Source organism: Peromyscus eremicus, chromosome 16_21 (genome assembly GCF_949786415.1).
Source record: "Peromyscus eremicus chromosome 16_21, PerEre_H2_v1, whole genome shotgun sequence".
NCBI classification, from domain to species: Eukaryota; Metazoa; Chordata; class Mammalia; order Rodentia; family Cricetidae; genus Peromyscus; species Peromyscus eremicus.
Genome location: NC_081432.1, coordinates 18718111 through 18733763, shown reverse-complemented (window position 1 = coordinate 18733763; position 15653 = coordinate 18718111).

The following is a 15653-nucleotide window of genomic DNA, read 5'->3' as shown; positions in this document are numbered from 1 at the left end:
TTAGACATCACAAAAAGAGTTAGACATCACTCCCCCGGAGGACTTTACACCCTAGCTGAGGAAGGAAGAGCTACAATAAGCTTAACCAATAACCACAATGGTAGCAGGGGAAGAGGTTATAAAGGTATAAGACTATAAAAGGGGGAAAGGAATAATCTTGTCACTGGGGCTTTAAATGAGGTGGCCAGGGAAGTGTACACACACCCAAGGGGGAGGCTGATAAGCAGTGAATGTGTTTGTAGGGCTTTTCCTTTGGCTAATGGCCCAAGGCTCAGGTAATGGAGAGTGTGGGTGATGTTATTTCCCCCCTCCCTCGCTCTCAGTTTCAAAATGTCTGTCTTCAGAGTTTTCTTAAAGGGCAAACCTTTCTCCACTCCTTACACTAACCATTTAAAAAGTGCCTGGGGAATCCTCAGTGCCAGTGTGTGTACCAGTGCTCGGTTGGCATCTGTCCCTTTTCAGCTGGGTGACCGGGGGAGCCGTTTAACCGCCTTGAGCCTCAGGAGCCTCCTGTGTGCAAGCGAAGGTTTGGGCAACAATGGAAAAGAACAGGTTAGAGCAGGGAGGAACCTTGTGTCTGTCCTGGTTCCAGTGTGTGAACAGCTGGCCCTCCCCTGCTGATGACACTGTTTTGGAAGCTGTGGATTCTTTGGGAGCTGGGGCCTAATGGGTGGATATAGGTGACTAGCATTGGGCATTTATAGGCTATGCCCACGCCTGACTCTGACTTGTATTTTCTGCTTCTTTCTTGGCCATTGTATGAGAAGTCTCCACTACATGTTCTTGCCCACCATGGACCAATCAGTTCCTGCCTCCATGCCTGTCCCACCACAATGGACTGTCTTCCACCTGTGAGCCAAAAAGCCTTAAGCTGTTCCCAGGGATTTTTGCCACCACATCATAAAAGCAACAAATACAGTGTGTAGTTGATGGAAGCTGGTTTATTTTCCTTACCAGCTGGGTTCTGGTGAAGCTATAGGCCTGAAATCATAGCATGGGTGAGTTGGCTGAGCAAATTCTTCCTAGTTACATCTGGCATCAGCGGAGCACATGTGTACCATGCAAACCCTCTATGCGTGCCCTGGTGGGATTTCTTAGAGGCTCTTCCAGGGTAGAAGAGTTACAAATGGTCAAATGAGTGACAGATAGATTGACCAGAGGGAACTTCTTGTACTAATGTCTCAAGGCAACATGACGTTGTCTGGCTCCTGTAAATCCGGGTGAAGCATGGTTGAGATAGCCCAGCATACTCACTACCATTGGGAAGAATTACAACTCTTGACTTCAGTCACCATCAGAAGATAAGAAAACAATGTTCCCTGGGTGCATTGGTAGTCTGGTATCTTTGTGGGCTTCAAATCATTTCTCGTATCTTACAATGTGGAAACTGAGGCAGAGAGCCCCCCTTGTCTGTAAGGCCCCTTATAGAGGTAGCAGGTGGCCAAAGCCTGATTGAATAGTAGTCTGATTGACAATAGAGACGTACCCTCTTTATCAGCGCTCTGGGATCTTCTTATCCTCCATACTGCCCCTATAAAAAACTCGAAGTTAGATCTAGTCAGAGGGTAGACAAGGAAGGATTTTTTCCTAATCTGAAACCCACAAAGATATCAGAGTACCAGGCAAGGAGTACCGATTCCCTGGAAAAGCTTCTAAGAAATCTTACCAGGGCAGTAGTGCTGCAGGGCATGCTGGACTGGCTGTCCATAGATCACATGGACACTCTTGTTTTCACACAAATGCCAGGGTTTTACCTTTTAGAGTCTTTTTCAGTTGAGTAGGTCACGCATGTGGATCAGCGTCTGTATTTACTAGCATGGTTCTAGGTGTTTCTCCTGTGTAACCAGGTTTGAGAAACAGTTAAACCACTAATGCACCCCAGGAATCTTTTTTTTCTTATCTTTTGATGATGACTGAAGTCAAGAGTTGTAACTCTTCCCAATGGTAATGAGTGTGCGGGGCTATCTCAACCATGCTTCACCCAGATTTACAGGGGCCAGACAATGTCATGTTGCCTTAAGACATTAATGCGAGAAGCTCCCTCTGGTTAACCCATATATTGCTCATTTGACCATTTGGAGGCTTGTCCATCAGCTGTGGCACTCTGTAGGTACAATTTCTTTGAGAGTGCATGCTAAATGCTCTTGGAAGTTGGCCTAATCAATGCTGTACGGCATACCTGATCTCTTTGTCGCCTTGTCCTGTCATGTTCATGCTCATGTTTTCAGGCTCTATGCAAGCACCCTAATTAATCCAATCTTTCTTGCATGGACCATGATAGAAAGACAATACTACAAATCAAAATTGCAACATTACTATCACCGGGAGGAACTTTACTTTAGTGGGGGATTCAGAATAGGTCCTTAAGTGATAAATACAGTTGAGGAACTCTGTTTGAACTTATGAACCCCGCTCTGTGGCTGTGTGCTGTTTTTGCATGGAGTCAGTCCATCCGTCACTTTCTTTTGTCACGAGTTACCAAATCCAAATATCCTGTTTTTGTGACATAAACTGTGATGTTATGTTACTGTGTTTGCAGGACACTTTTATTATTTTGGTTTTTAAATTTTATTTGTATTATTTTTAATAATGTGTCTCTACATGTGTCTGTGTGTAGATATGCGCACGTGGTCGCAGGTGTCCACAGAGGCCAGAGACGTTGGATCCCCCTGGAGCTGGAGTTGTATAACTGGCTGGGAGCCACCTAAAGTGAATTGAACTTGGGTCCTCTGGGAGAGCAGTACATGTCCTTGGCCTCTGCGACACCTCCCCAGCCCTTCTAAGCACTGCATTTCAATCACTGAAGAACATTTAACCACGCTGAATGCACTGTCTCTTGAATGTGAGCACACTAGGTCCTACTCTCTCAATGTCATGTGTCCATTGTTAATAAAACCACTCATTAAATTATGGCGCAATGATATAAATTTTAACTGATTTTACCTTTAATCATTTTGCTTTTCTTCCTCAAATATCATCTCAAATCTTATAACTCAGAAAGGAAAATATTTTCCCTTTCTTAGAAAAAAAAAAAAAAGGAAGAAGAATTCTCTGAAACTCTAGTCGCAGTGAATCCAATGCCCTCTTTCTGGCCTCCATGGGCTCCAGGCATGCATGCGGTGAACAGACATTCATGCAGGCAAAACACCCATGCACATAAAAAACAACCAAACCAAACAAAAAACCTTGAAAAGAAAAGAAAAAAAAACTACTTGCTGAAGAAAACTCTCTTTGATCTTTTCCATTAACTGGAACTAGGGCTAATGAATTCATCTCAGCTGAAGCTAGAAAATCTAACGAATATTGCATTTACATTCCTAGGAACACAGTGGACCTCAGCGATGGCAGCAGACCGCTAAATGCATGACTACTCATTCTCAGAGCAGGGGTTTACTGATCACCTCTTATATCGTCCAGGCAGTGTGAAGGGCTTTGAGGACATTGGAAAACTTAATAAACTTTTCAGAGTCCCCTCGAGACCTGCCATGGCACTCAGAGAGCAGGTCCCTCCCAAGCCACTGGACAAAGGCCTAGGTGCATTTTTGAGGTAGGTTCCCTCTGCCCAGTGCTGACAACTTCTTCCTGACCCTTCCGGTTTCTTACTTGAACAACTTACTTGAGTACGGACAGTTCTTGAAGACTAAACCAGTTTTTGCCAGCACAACATCTTATCGGTAATTAGCTTGCCAGCCCAACCCTCAGAAAGCCCAGCTAAGAAGAGTCTTCTTTGCAGTTCACACTCTTGAACTACCTAGTCTTTTAGAGATGGGGGTGGGGTGGAGGGGATTTACCTAACAGCCCATGATGGTTATCTGACCCAATGCAGACAGTAGTTTAAATGGTCTCACCCAACCCAGGGGTCATGACCCTCTTTTGGATCTCCTTTCTTTCAAACTAGGCAGAAGGTCCAGCCTTGTGATTTCTTTGAAAAAACAAAAAAAGTAAGCAGAATGTCTCCCCAGCTTCCTTCTACTTCACCCTTGCCCGAGTCCTTGCCACTGGCCCTTGATTTGTCGGGGAGATTCCTGTAAATGTGTGTCCTACTTAGGCCGGGCTCTAGATGTACGTTATCTTTCCAGCAACCGTGGAAAGAACTTGGTGCCATGCAGCCAAAATAGCAGCAATGAAGATGTCTGGAACAGTCACTAACAAGCCCCCTGGGGCCTTGAATCCTGGGCAGTACGGGCAAGCAAGGAGAAGCTCTCCCAGGGCTGGCAGTCCCAAGAGCATGCACACTCCGAATCCATTAGCAGAGATGTATGACTCACGTCCCCAGATTGGGTGCTCACCACCACCCTGGGTGTTAATCACCAAGAGCCCCGGGGAGCTGGCAGCTTCTGTGACTCTTAGGTTTGGAGGGCAGAGAGTGGAAAGCCAACAGTGGTGAGCAGCAGTGGGTATGTGTATTGGTCATTTTTCTTATCGCTATGACAAAACACCTAGAAAAAAAATAACAGCTAAAGGAAGAAAGCGCTTATCTTGGTTCCCAGTTTGAGGGTGCTGTCAATCATGGCAGGGGAGGAGCTTTAAGCATCATGGCGCCAGGAGGTTTAAACGGCAGGGCCACATTGCATCTACAGCCAGGAAGCAAAGAGAGGTGAATGCTGGTGCTCAGCCTGTTTTCTCCTTTCTATGCAGTTTGGGATTCAAGCCAGGGAATGGCACTGCCCACATTTAAGTGGGGTCTCCCTGCCTCAATTAGGGGGGCCGTCAAAGGACCCTTTCACAGGGGTCACATACCCTATATCCTGCATGTCAGATATTTACATTATGGTTCATAACAGTAGAAAAATCAGTTATGAAATAGCAACGGAAATACTTTTATGGTTAGGGGTCACCACAGCATGAGGAACTGTATTAAAGGGTCGCAGCATTAGGAAGGTTGAGGACCACTGATCCAGAGTTTAGAGCTACTGGGTGGCTTCCTGTTGTTATTGCCCCTGTCACAGTACAGGGATGCAGCAGCCACTACCTCTGATGCTGCACTGATAACTTCCTCGTCTTCCATCTTCATGCTATCGTCTTAGATTCCTGCATGACTGATGCAAATCTGAAGTAGGCAAGAGGAGACAACTGGAGGGAAGTCTTTTATTGAGTCTACCATTGCCATAGCGGTGCCATCTCAGAGGGGCGTCTCCCAGCTGGCTCATGGAATGAGCTGAAAGGCCCTCTTTCGTAGCCACAATGGTATTTGCAGCAAATATGATGGACCATTGTGCCAATGAAGAACCATAGTTATATCAGTCATAGTCCTTCTGCTGGGCCACCAAGCTATGTCCCCCTCTGGTTGGATGGTCTCATGGTCCAAGGTTTTTTTTTTTAGGGTTTATAGAGGCTTGTGAGGACAAAGCGTTGAGCTTTGAAACAGTCAAGGTAGTACCTTGAAGAGCCGGATTTGTGCTTCAGCAGCAAGCAGTTGTAGGTGTCGGGTAGCTTCCTCAAGGCATCCATGAGTGTTAAAATGGCTGGTGCTGGCATGAAGGTGATGCTGCTGAATGCTTGACTGATAGTCTTTCACTCCAGGCAGCAGGGTACCCGGGAAGGGTCTAATAGCCAAGGATGACTTCCAGCTTCTCACTCCAAGCCCTCCATATTCCTCAGTCTGTGATCTCCCATCTCCAACGCCCCGATGACTACTCATATCAAGACACAGTGACACCGATTCTCTGGTGTTCCTCTTTCACTTGTAGGGACCCTTGGGATGACAACTGGCTCATGGGATGACCTCGAGCTACCTCCTCATCTCACAGTCAGCTGACAGCAGCCTTAACTCTCCCTTCCCGTATCATGTCAGAGATCCTGAGGACGGGGGCGGGGGTGGGGTGGAGTGGGGGGCAAGAACATCTTTGAGAAGATAAGTTGATGTGCTCCCTCACCCGGGACCAGCTAAAACACCCTGCAGGAGTTCAAATTTGCCGATGTGCTGTGTGGACTGGTAAAAGCAAGAATTCCTGAGTGGCAGATCACTGTCCAGATAGGAAATGAGATTTGGGAGCTCAACACCAAAAGGAGCAGGGGTCAAAAGTGAAAAGTCAGCCACCCTTGGCAAATCACAGGGGAATGAGGTCAGAGGTCAGAGACTGACCCCTGAGCACAGCCCTTTCTACAGCAGAGACCCTTAAGTACTGTCCAAACCTGTGACCACTCCCAAGCCATTGACAAATCATTTAATTGAGTTAAAAAAGAAAGCAGAACACCATAGTTTTGTTTTTTTTTAAAGTTTTAAAAATGAAACTAAAACACATCTTGAGAAAATCTGGTGAGCCTGACATCCGAAAGAGCAAGAAAATTGTAAAAAGGAAATCTTTTTCTTTCTTTCTTTCTTTCTTTCTTTTTTTTTTTTTTATAAATAGATATGATAGTTTGTCTTAAAACCTGGGTCTGGTGGCCCGAGCCTGTAATCCCATGTACTCAGCAGACTGGGGTAGGAGAATCACTAAATTCAAGGCCCTGTTTGGACTACAGAGCCAAGTTCAAGGCCCTCCTGGGCAATTTAACAAAACCCTGTCTCAAAACAGAAAGTGAAAAAGAGGTTGGTTTGTTAGCTCAGTGGTGGGGTGAAGGCCTCGTGTGCACAGCAGCATAAAACAAGTAAGTAGGTAAATATTAAGTTTTAGGAGTCGTTGACATAATCAGACACCCAATAACCTTAGCAGAGAGCAACCAAATCAGCGAGAAAAATCTCAAGGCTTCAACGGAGGCCTCAATACACAGTCTATCAATAGAAGCAAAATCATCGGTAACAAATTAGTCTGGATAAACGTTCAGTCTCACTGGCAATCAAAAGTGAGATGTCATGAGATGGCAGCTGTGAATTTTCTAATATAGATTAAGAGTCCAGAAATGTTTTTGGTGTCTATTCAGAAGCACAAAGAGAAACAATGATTTTCGGCAAAAAAGATGTTCATCTTTACTGACAAGATGAATCCATCAAGTTCATCTAATCAATGTAATGATTGGCTGAAACCAGAGACATTTATTGTTATTGATTATAATACAATTGTTAAAACCTAATCTCAAAAAAAAAAATCTTCAAGTAGCCAGGCATGGTGGTACACACCTTTAATTCCAGCACTTGGGAGGCAGAGGCAGGTGGATCTCTGTGAGTTCGAGGCTATCCTGATCTACAAAGAGAGTTCCAGGACAGCCAGGGTTTTTGTACAAAGAAACCCTGTCTCAAAAAGACAAAAACAAAAACAAACAAACAAAAAACAAGACAAAAAAACCTTCAAGCTTGGAAAAGTAAGCATGTGCTTACTTTTAGATTCAGAAATATGTGATTTTACCTATGTGTTCATTTCTTTCACTTTTTCTTTATTTTGTGTATTTGGTAGGGGTGGGATGCGGGCCACAACTTGTGTGTGGAGGTCAGAGGTCAACCTGAAGCAGTCAATTCTTTGACCACATGGGTTCCAGGGGTCAAACTCAGGTTGTCAGGCGTATTAGCAAGCACCTTTACCCACTGAACCATCTCACTGCTCACTACTGTTTCATTTTTAACATAAGGATTTAAAATAGAATATTTTAATAAAAATAGAAATATGCGTCATACTTTTCTGGAAGATGCTGGCTGGTCAGTGAACTTTGAAGATGCCCCATGTCCATCTCCCCAGTGCTGGGGTTTCAAGCATGTTCATCACACCTGGTTTCCATATGCCTTGCCCCCCCCACCCAGGGGTCAAACTTAGGCCCCTGGGTTGTAAGGCAAACATTTTACTGTCTAATCTCTCTCTTAAGCCGTGTTTGGCTTGTGACAGCCTTTTCCAAACTGTACTTTAGGAAAAAAGGGGTATGATTTGCCCATTGAGAAAACATGTTCAGAGTTCAAATAAAATTAAGAAATATTACATCCCTTATACCTTTTTTAGATGGTCATAGTATTTTTAAGCCTCTGAAAAGTCTTGCAGAATAAGATAATCTTAATTTATTTTAAACCACAGTTACTCAGAGTCTTACTCATCAGAATTCTGCCAACACCTAACCTTATCTGCCTCACATTTCCACATTCATTAGACGCTGCAGGAAACCATGGCTTTGAGCAGACTCAACGTACTCTCCCATTTCAGCTTACAACTCTAGAGACCATGGAACTAGAAGGTATCAGCCTGGCATTCCTTCACTTTTCCAGAACCTTCGAAACTTACCAGTTTAGGGGACACCAAGGTTATGGTGGGCAGTCTGAAGATTGGTATGGCTGCAAGGTTGTGATGGGCAGTGTGGAGAACAGAACTGTATGTCTTCTCCTTACTTAAGGAGAGCTTGGGCTTCCCAGTCTAGTATTCCTTACCCTCACCGGTCCCAAGCTAGTGAGCAGTTGCTAGCTCTCAGGACTCTGGGCTGTTGAAGGCTTGTCCTTCTTTCCAAGATCACTGTGCCCTGTGAGGGTGGGACTTGGGCGGCACAGAGCATCCTAGGGAAATACTTCTGCAGCTCCCTGCGCAGACGGGAGAATGAGCTGTGTATAGTCACAGCTGTTACATCTCCAAATGGTGTAAGGATGGAGTCCACTGTTACAAAGCCAACTTGACAGTGGAAGATCCTGAATGCGAGCTGGGGTGCAGCCCCGTGGTGAAACGTGTTTACAGTATGCATGATCCCCAGAACTAACAAACCAGCAAGCTCCCACCTACCTAAGAAACCAACAACAAAACACTTTAATACACTTGACGTTTCAGTTAATGGTGCAGTTTTATACTTGACCCGTGAACCCGTGAACATCCTTTCCTCTCTCCATGGTCTTATGTCTCCTTCCCCCAAGGTCCTTTTTTTCTTTTTGATCTCTTGGCTTGTCCTTATAGTGCAGGATCTTGGGCAAGGGACTTTTGGAGCTGAAGGACCCCTTCTGACTTCCAGGCACATCTAAGTGATACTGTCTTTGGCTCATCCTGACAGAACCAGGTAACAGCCCTGAAGTGACTTTCTTCATCCCAGGGCTCCTGCCTCCTTTCTCTGGTTGCTCTAGACTGTGTCATGGGAAAAGATAGAAGGAGAGAGAGGAGGAGAATCTAACAATAGCCTGTACCATGCTGCTTAGCTGCAGATCTGGATGATGCTGGGATGAGGAGGAAGCTTCTTGGTCATCTTACGCAGGTGTGTGCGTATCCAGGGTCTGGAGGGATAATGTAAGAATATTCCCCTTCGGCTGCAGAAATCCCCCTCTATATTTCTATATTGAAATTCATGTAAGGTTTTTGTCTGGTTTGAAAAATTGTCCCTGTTGCTGTAAAGCCTAACAGAGAGCAACAGATCCGGTCCGGTCCCATGCATGCATTTTCTGCAGCCAGCATGCAAACAACTGCATGCAGCTCTGGATGCAGTTTCTGCAGGGAGAGAGGATGCTCTTGAGCATTCCATATTTGGTTGTGTGTTATATGGAACAGAAATATATTTCCCTGGGTCTGCTGCCCACAGACCTCGGTTCTGCTTTCTGGGGATAAGCAGAAGCAACCTAAACCATTTCCGGTTTTTAGCTCCATCCCTGCAGGACCTTGGCCTGTATGGTTCTTCGGTGTACCCGTAGAGCTCAATAAATGGTTGATGAGTTCATGGAGGGACAAGAGCGTCGGTTGTAAAGTTACCACATGACTGGAGTCTTAACAATCCCATCCCTTCTCAGCCTGGGTCTGGGTAAGGAAGGGAGGTGCTAAAGATCTTTGGGTCAGCGTTGAAGATGCACCATGGAGGCTGAATTTATTGTGAGTAATGCTTCTGAATAGTGGCTTTGAAATGGGCACTGAACCAAAGCAATTTGGTAACCTTCAGGATAGCTGCCAGCTGCTTCCTACCATTGAACTGTGGCCTGAGTATGAGGGCCATACTTGGGCATAAACATTATTTTGTTGGTCACCTAGTAGGAGTTCAAGTCACCAGAAGGAAAAAAAAAAAAAAAACTCACCTCGACAAGGCAGAAAGTTTGCCACTGGAGAAAACTTCCTCTAGATAAACTATTTACTTCTCTCCCAAATGTAAACATTGATGCCAATAAAAGTAAAAAAAAGACTCCAAGACTCCGGAGTGAACTGATTGGCCTAATCGTTTTCAATAGGGATAAGAGGTTTTTGTGATGCTGGAAGATCTCAGATGAAGAACTAGGTCTCAGAGGAAGAAGAGATGGAGTCAAGGTGAAAAGGAAGCGTATTGTGCTGAACAGAATGAACGTTCGGGATCCCGAAAGCTGCTTCTGTTTGGCTAAAGACCATCCAGGATGGTGGGCCTGGACCTGGCTCCATGTGTACTCATAGAAGCTGCAGACCCTTCCCACTCGCCATAGGGCATCTCCCATATCATGAGATACAAGAGGGACCGAAGGCAGGCATCTGCTTAGATGGATGCCAGATACACCCAGATGATTCTGTGGTTGTGGGGAAAGGTGCCAAGCGTGGCCCGAGTTATCTCCTCACCGCAGAAGGGAAAAACCAATCCCCAGCAAGCATGCTTATCTTTCCCATGATGAAGCCTGCTTCCTGAGAGGAACACTCACATTTCTTGAGAAACTCTTGCCCAACCAGAGTCAGTGACAGGGACAGAAAACGAAGGCCTTTGTTTTCTTCCTCTATGCTCAGGCACCCATCTTTCCTTCACTTCCTCCAGCTCACCCACCCTTCCCCAGAGTGGGCGTGGCATGCTGTCATGGGGGAGGGAGAAGGGGGTAAAACTGCTCCCAAAGAATGAGTTACAGCATGGACCTCTCCCCCACGGTCCTCGCAGCCAAATGTTACCTTTCCTGCACGCTTGCTTTCCAGATAATGCAACTAATATCATTATCCTTGCGGGGGTGTGTTTACCATGCCAAGATCACATTAACATTACTCATTGAACAATCTCAAGTGTTTTGAAACCCACACGTCTAGCCATATCCCAGAGTGGGATTTTTTTTTTTCTTTCTCTTCCTGATGCTTTGATCGATAAGGACTGCCCATAACCATGACCTTTAAGGTGCACAGCCTGGAGGGTGCGGGGATGGGGTGAAAGACAAAGGTTACCTTATCAGCAAAATCTCCATTGCCTCTCAATCAGCAAATGACAGTTGTTCTGTAGCGTGGGCTGGATGGCTTCTGGCCTGGCATGGGCTTGGGCAGCTGTTCTGAGCAGGCCAGACTGAGGCACGGGGAACTCAAATGAAAGTTGCCTAGCTGGCTGGGGAGATGGCACCGTGTGGATAAGTTTGACCAAGGGTGATTCACATTCTAAGGGGAGTAAAGTGCAGGGTGACACAAGATTCCATCATGCCTTTACCATGTACCATTTCAGGTACTTTTATTTTCTTACCTTTTCCACTCAGTATTTTCAGAAGGGGTCAGGTGCAGGAAACCGAGAACCTGGAAAGCATAGTCATTGATAAGGGAGGGTTATTGATTGCATAGCGCTAGCTACATGGTCGATCCTGTGAAGACCTGTTGTGGATGAAGGGAAATGTATGAAGTGGCATCTGACACCAGGGCAGAAGGCAGTCATGTCCAGCGAGGACAGAAAGCCAAAGGCAGACCTCTTAGCCCACTAACTTAAAACCCAGGGCAAAGAAAGGGAGTGAGAGAGGGAACCCATGAAGGGAGAAAAGAGGAGAAAAGTGTGCTGAGGAAGGTAGAGAGAGGATCTCGATATGAAGAGGCTCGTCCACAGTGTCACATCCTTGTGGGGACCAGTGAGGTGGAGACTTAGAGAACTTTGGTGATGAGGCAGCTGGTGACCTAGAAGGAGAATTGTCACAGCAGAGTGAGGTGGGGGTGGTAATGGGTACAAAACTTAGATTCAAGTACACAGGAGATGTTGGGGATAGAGTGGAGATGGAGCATTTAGAAGACTGCCCTTCAAATATGCAGGACACTGACTTTTACTGAGTGGTTTTGTTTGTTTGTTTGGTTGGTTGGTTTGGCCACAGAATAGGTGAGAGTGGTTTGAAAGAACCAGCGTCGAATTCTCAACTTGAGACCCTTTGAACTTGCCCTTGAACATGATCGTCTTTGGGGAGTCCCTTTTATGTTGTTCTTTCATTTTTCTCTATGATCTTGTCCCTCCTGTCCCCTCCCTGTTCAGACTCTCATCGCCCAAGTAGCTGGGCTTGCGCCCTGAGGTCACTTGGAGGTCTGCTTGCAACCTTAGATACGAGACTCTTGAGGTTCTTGTAAAGTCAAAGCTGAGACTAATAAATGTCATTAGTCAGCAACAAGCAACGCCATTAAAAACCCCCGAGAGCCTCTGAGAAGTGTCTACGAGAATATTGTCCCGTGGAAATGGGGACAGAGTGACCGCCACGTCAAGAGGAGCAAACTCAAGTCCAGAGGCTTGGGGTGGTCCTCGGTCAGTGCGTGCTGTGATGGCCGCAGTAGCCTGATCTTGTACTGTTGTCAACAGCATGTTCCAAACACAACCTCTTTCGATCATATGATTGCCGAGTCATGATCCCTGACTTCAAAGTCTCGAGAGGCTCAGGCGACTGAAAGCTCACATGCAGATGTGACAGTTTCACAGGAGACACACCTTCCTGAGTGCAGGGGAGGTGACATGAAAGAGGCGACGGATGGAACAGTTGTCAGGGTTTCCAACTTCTCTAACTTGGAAGGAGTCATGAGGTGAATAAATAGAATACACCCACTCACTCCAGCAACAGCCAGAATGACCCAGTGGGTAGGCTGGGGAATAGTAATAGAGGTTGTAAGTATTTCCGCATTGAGTTTTTAATAGCACTCAGGATCCGGTGGGATGGTAGACACAGCCTGTGCAGTCAGTAGCATTTCACCCCTCCCAGCTCTTCTGGGTCCTTCCTTCCTAGAAAACCGCTTCTGCCTCACAAGTGCAGAATAATTACCCAGCAAGTGAAGCCCCGAAGCATCCTCGCTTACTTGCACTTTTTGGCCGGCCCTATAGGATGCGTCTTTGCTGCTGTCTTCCTTTCCCAAAGGAAGAACGTGAAACTGGTGGATAACTTCACCAAGAGGCCCAGCAAGGGGATGGCAAAAGTCACGATTCCTATCCAGCGGTGTCTACACCACATGTGTGTTATAAATCACTCCACAATAAGCGATGACCAGGATACAGCCTTAGAGTTTTACTCTCAGTCAGTTCTTTTATTCTTTCTCCTGTGTTTTGGATAGTTTCATACAAATATTCAGCATATTGTGATTATATTCACACCGCCATTGGTATCGTATCCCCCTTTCTTCCCTTCTCACTTTTTCCAACCTAGTCCCCCAGTGGCTACACCAATAGGGAAAATGATATCCATTAACACTCATTAGCACCCCCAAAGGATGGCACCTAATAGGCACCTTCTCTATCCATGATTGAAAAATGGGGGCCCAGGAGGATATTGTGCAGGTATCCATGGCTGCTGTATATTCACAGCAGCAATGTTAATGTCATATCTAGAATACATAAGTGGTACTGATTCCTGTCATTCCTCTGTAGCATGAATCTTAATGGTCTTATTAATAAAAACAAAAATTCACCATTGGGGTGAATGCTGGAAGATCAGAGAAGCAGAACAAGCCACGGCCACCTCACCTCACCAGTTCCTCAACTGATCCTGTTTCCTCAGACTGGAAGCTTCTGAGTCCTCATCCAAATGGATCTCAGCTGAACTGTGCTGCTCAAAGCCTAAAAGCTTAACCTGCTCTAGTTCCTGGTCCTCATGCCTTATATACCTTTCTGCTTTCTGCCATCACTTCCTGGGATTAAAGGCTCACTTCTTGGGAATAAAGCCGTGAGTCACCATGCCTGGCTGTTTCCAGTGTGGCTTTAAACTCACAGAGATCCAGAGGATCTCTACCTCTGGAATGCTAGGATTAAAGACGTGTGTACCACCATTTTCTGGCCTCTATATCTAGTGGCTGTTCTGTTCTCTGACCCCAGGTAAGTTTATTAGGGTGCACAATATTTTGGGGAACACAATATCACCACATTCCTCCCCATCCTCTGATCCACAAATTCTTTCCTCCCATTCTTTAGTGATGTTCTCTGGGCCTGAGCAGGGATGGGGTGATATGGATGTCCTGTTTAAGGCCAAGCACTCATTGGTCACTTATTTTCAACCCTTCGACCAGATAGGAATCTCTACCTTAACTGCCGCCATGGGCACAACAGAGTTTCTCTGCTCCGTGCTGAGAGCCTCAATCCAGTATGCTGAAGAGGTGGAGACAAGAGGGCCATGAGCTCCCGTTTCTTCTTAAAGTGCTGTTTTTCCCAGAGACTTTTAGGGCTAGACAATGTTTTAAGACTCTAATATGGCGTGCACCATCTCCCTTTTTGACTTAAGCGTTGAACCCTTGAAAACGTTGTATTGGCCCCATGCTGCTGTGATGGGATGGATACCCGGTGTGTGGTACTTCATAAGGAAAAGAGGTTCAGTTTGTCCATAGTTTTGGAAGGTGGAAATCCAAGATCAGGTGACTCCATCCATTTGGCCTCTAGTGAACACCGCCCTGCAGCTGCAAGATGTGGTAGAAAAGAGGAAAAATGGACAGCTAGCTCTATGCAGGAAGAGGCAAGCATGCGCGGTACCTTGGTTTATAAAAAACTGTTCACTTTGAGAACCCACATAAGTCCCTCCCGAAGCCAGTGCTCCTACAAGCTAGTCTCCTCTCATAGGCCTCACTCTTAAAGGGTCCACCACCCCATGCTGCACACACTGGAGACCAGGAACAACACACTCAAACTGAATCCAAACCTTAGCAGACATGAAAACCAAAGGTGTGAACATCAAGCTACACACCTAGACGTTATTAATTTGAGGGGTGGGGAGACTCCTGAGAATTTTAGAAGTAATTGTGAAAATGCTAATCACCGAGGCTGGGGATAGGGCTCAGTCTTTGGTAAAAATGTTTGCTGTGCTGACTTGAGGATCACCCTGTCTAGCCAAATCAGAACGTTCTGCATTCAGTGAGAGGTCTCATCAAAATAAAAGTATCATGCAATTGAAGCTAGCCCTGGGCTTTCACATACTGGGACTCACACATACATGTGTACCCACACATACACATGAGCACACACACACACAGAGAGAGAGAAAGAGAGAGAGAGAGAGAGAGAGAGAGCGAGAGAGAGAGAGAGAGAGCAAAATGTTAACTATACTTTCTTTACATGTCTTTTGTTTACTATAATTAGCCATATAGTCCTAGAATTTCTACATAACCTGTAATTTTCTTTTTTTTTCTTTGTAAATGAACACACATCATTCCATCCTCTACTGGGTATCCAACTGGGGATAAAGACCTGTCCACTTTTATGCACCCAATGATTTCTAAATTTTGTGTTAGTTTTACTGAAGTGATGAGACACTTGACCTACACCAGCACTTTTCTCGTCTCTATCTCATTAAAAATGCAATCAAACGTTCAGACAGCTCCCTGAACCTTCCATTTCCCAGGACATTGCTGCCATAAAGAAGGCTTCATCATGCTGAGCTCCCAGTGTTCTTTGGAAAAATAATGAATGAACTTCCCAGCATGGTGCACAGAAGAACAACTTAGGGGTAGATGTTTATTCGGCATTGAGATCTGGGCAGTAAGACAATGAAACATATGACAGTCCAGGACTACAAGTTGTTCAGTCTAGCAACCACTTAAGGGCACCCAATGTGTGCTCAGCCTTGTGGAAAACAAGAAGAACGCCACACTGCCTGATCCTTCCAAAGCCAGTCAACTCAATGGAGTAGCATT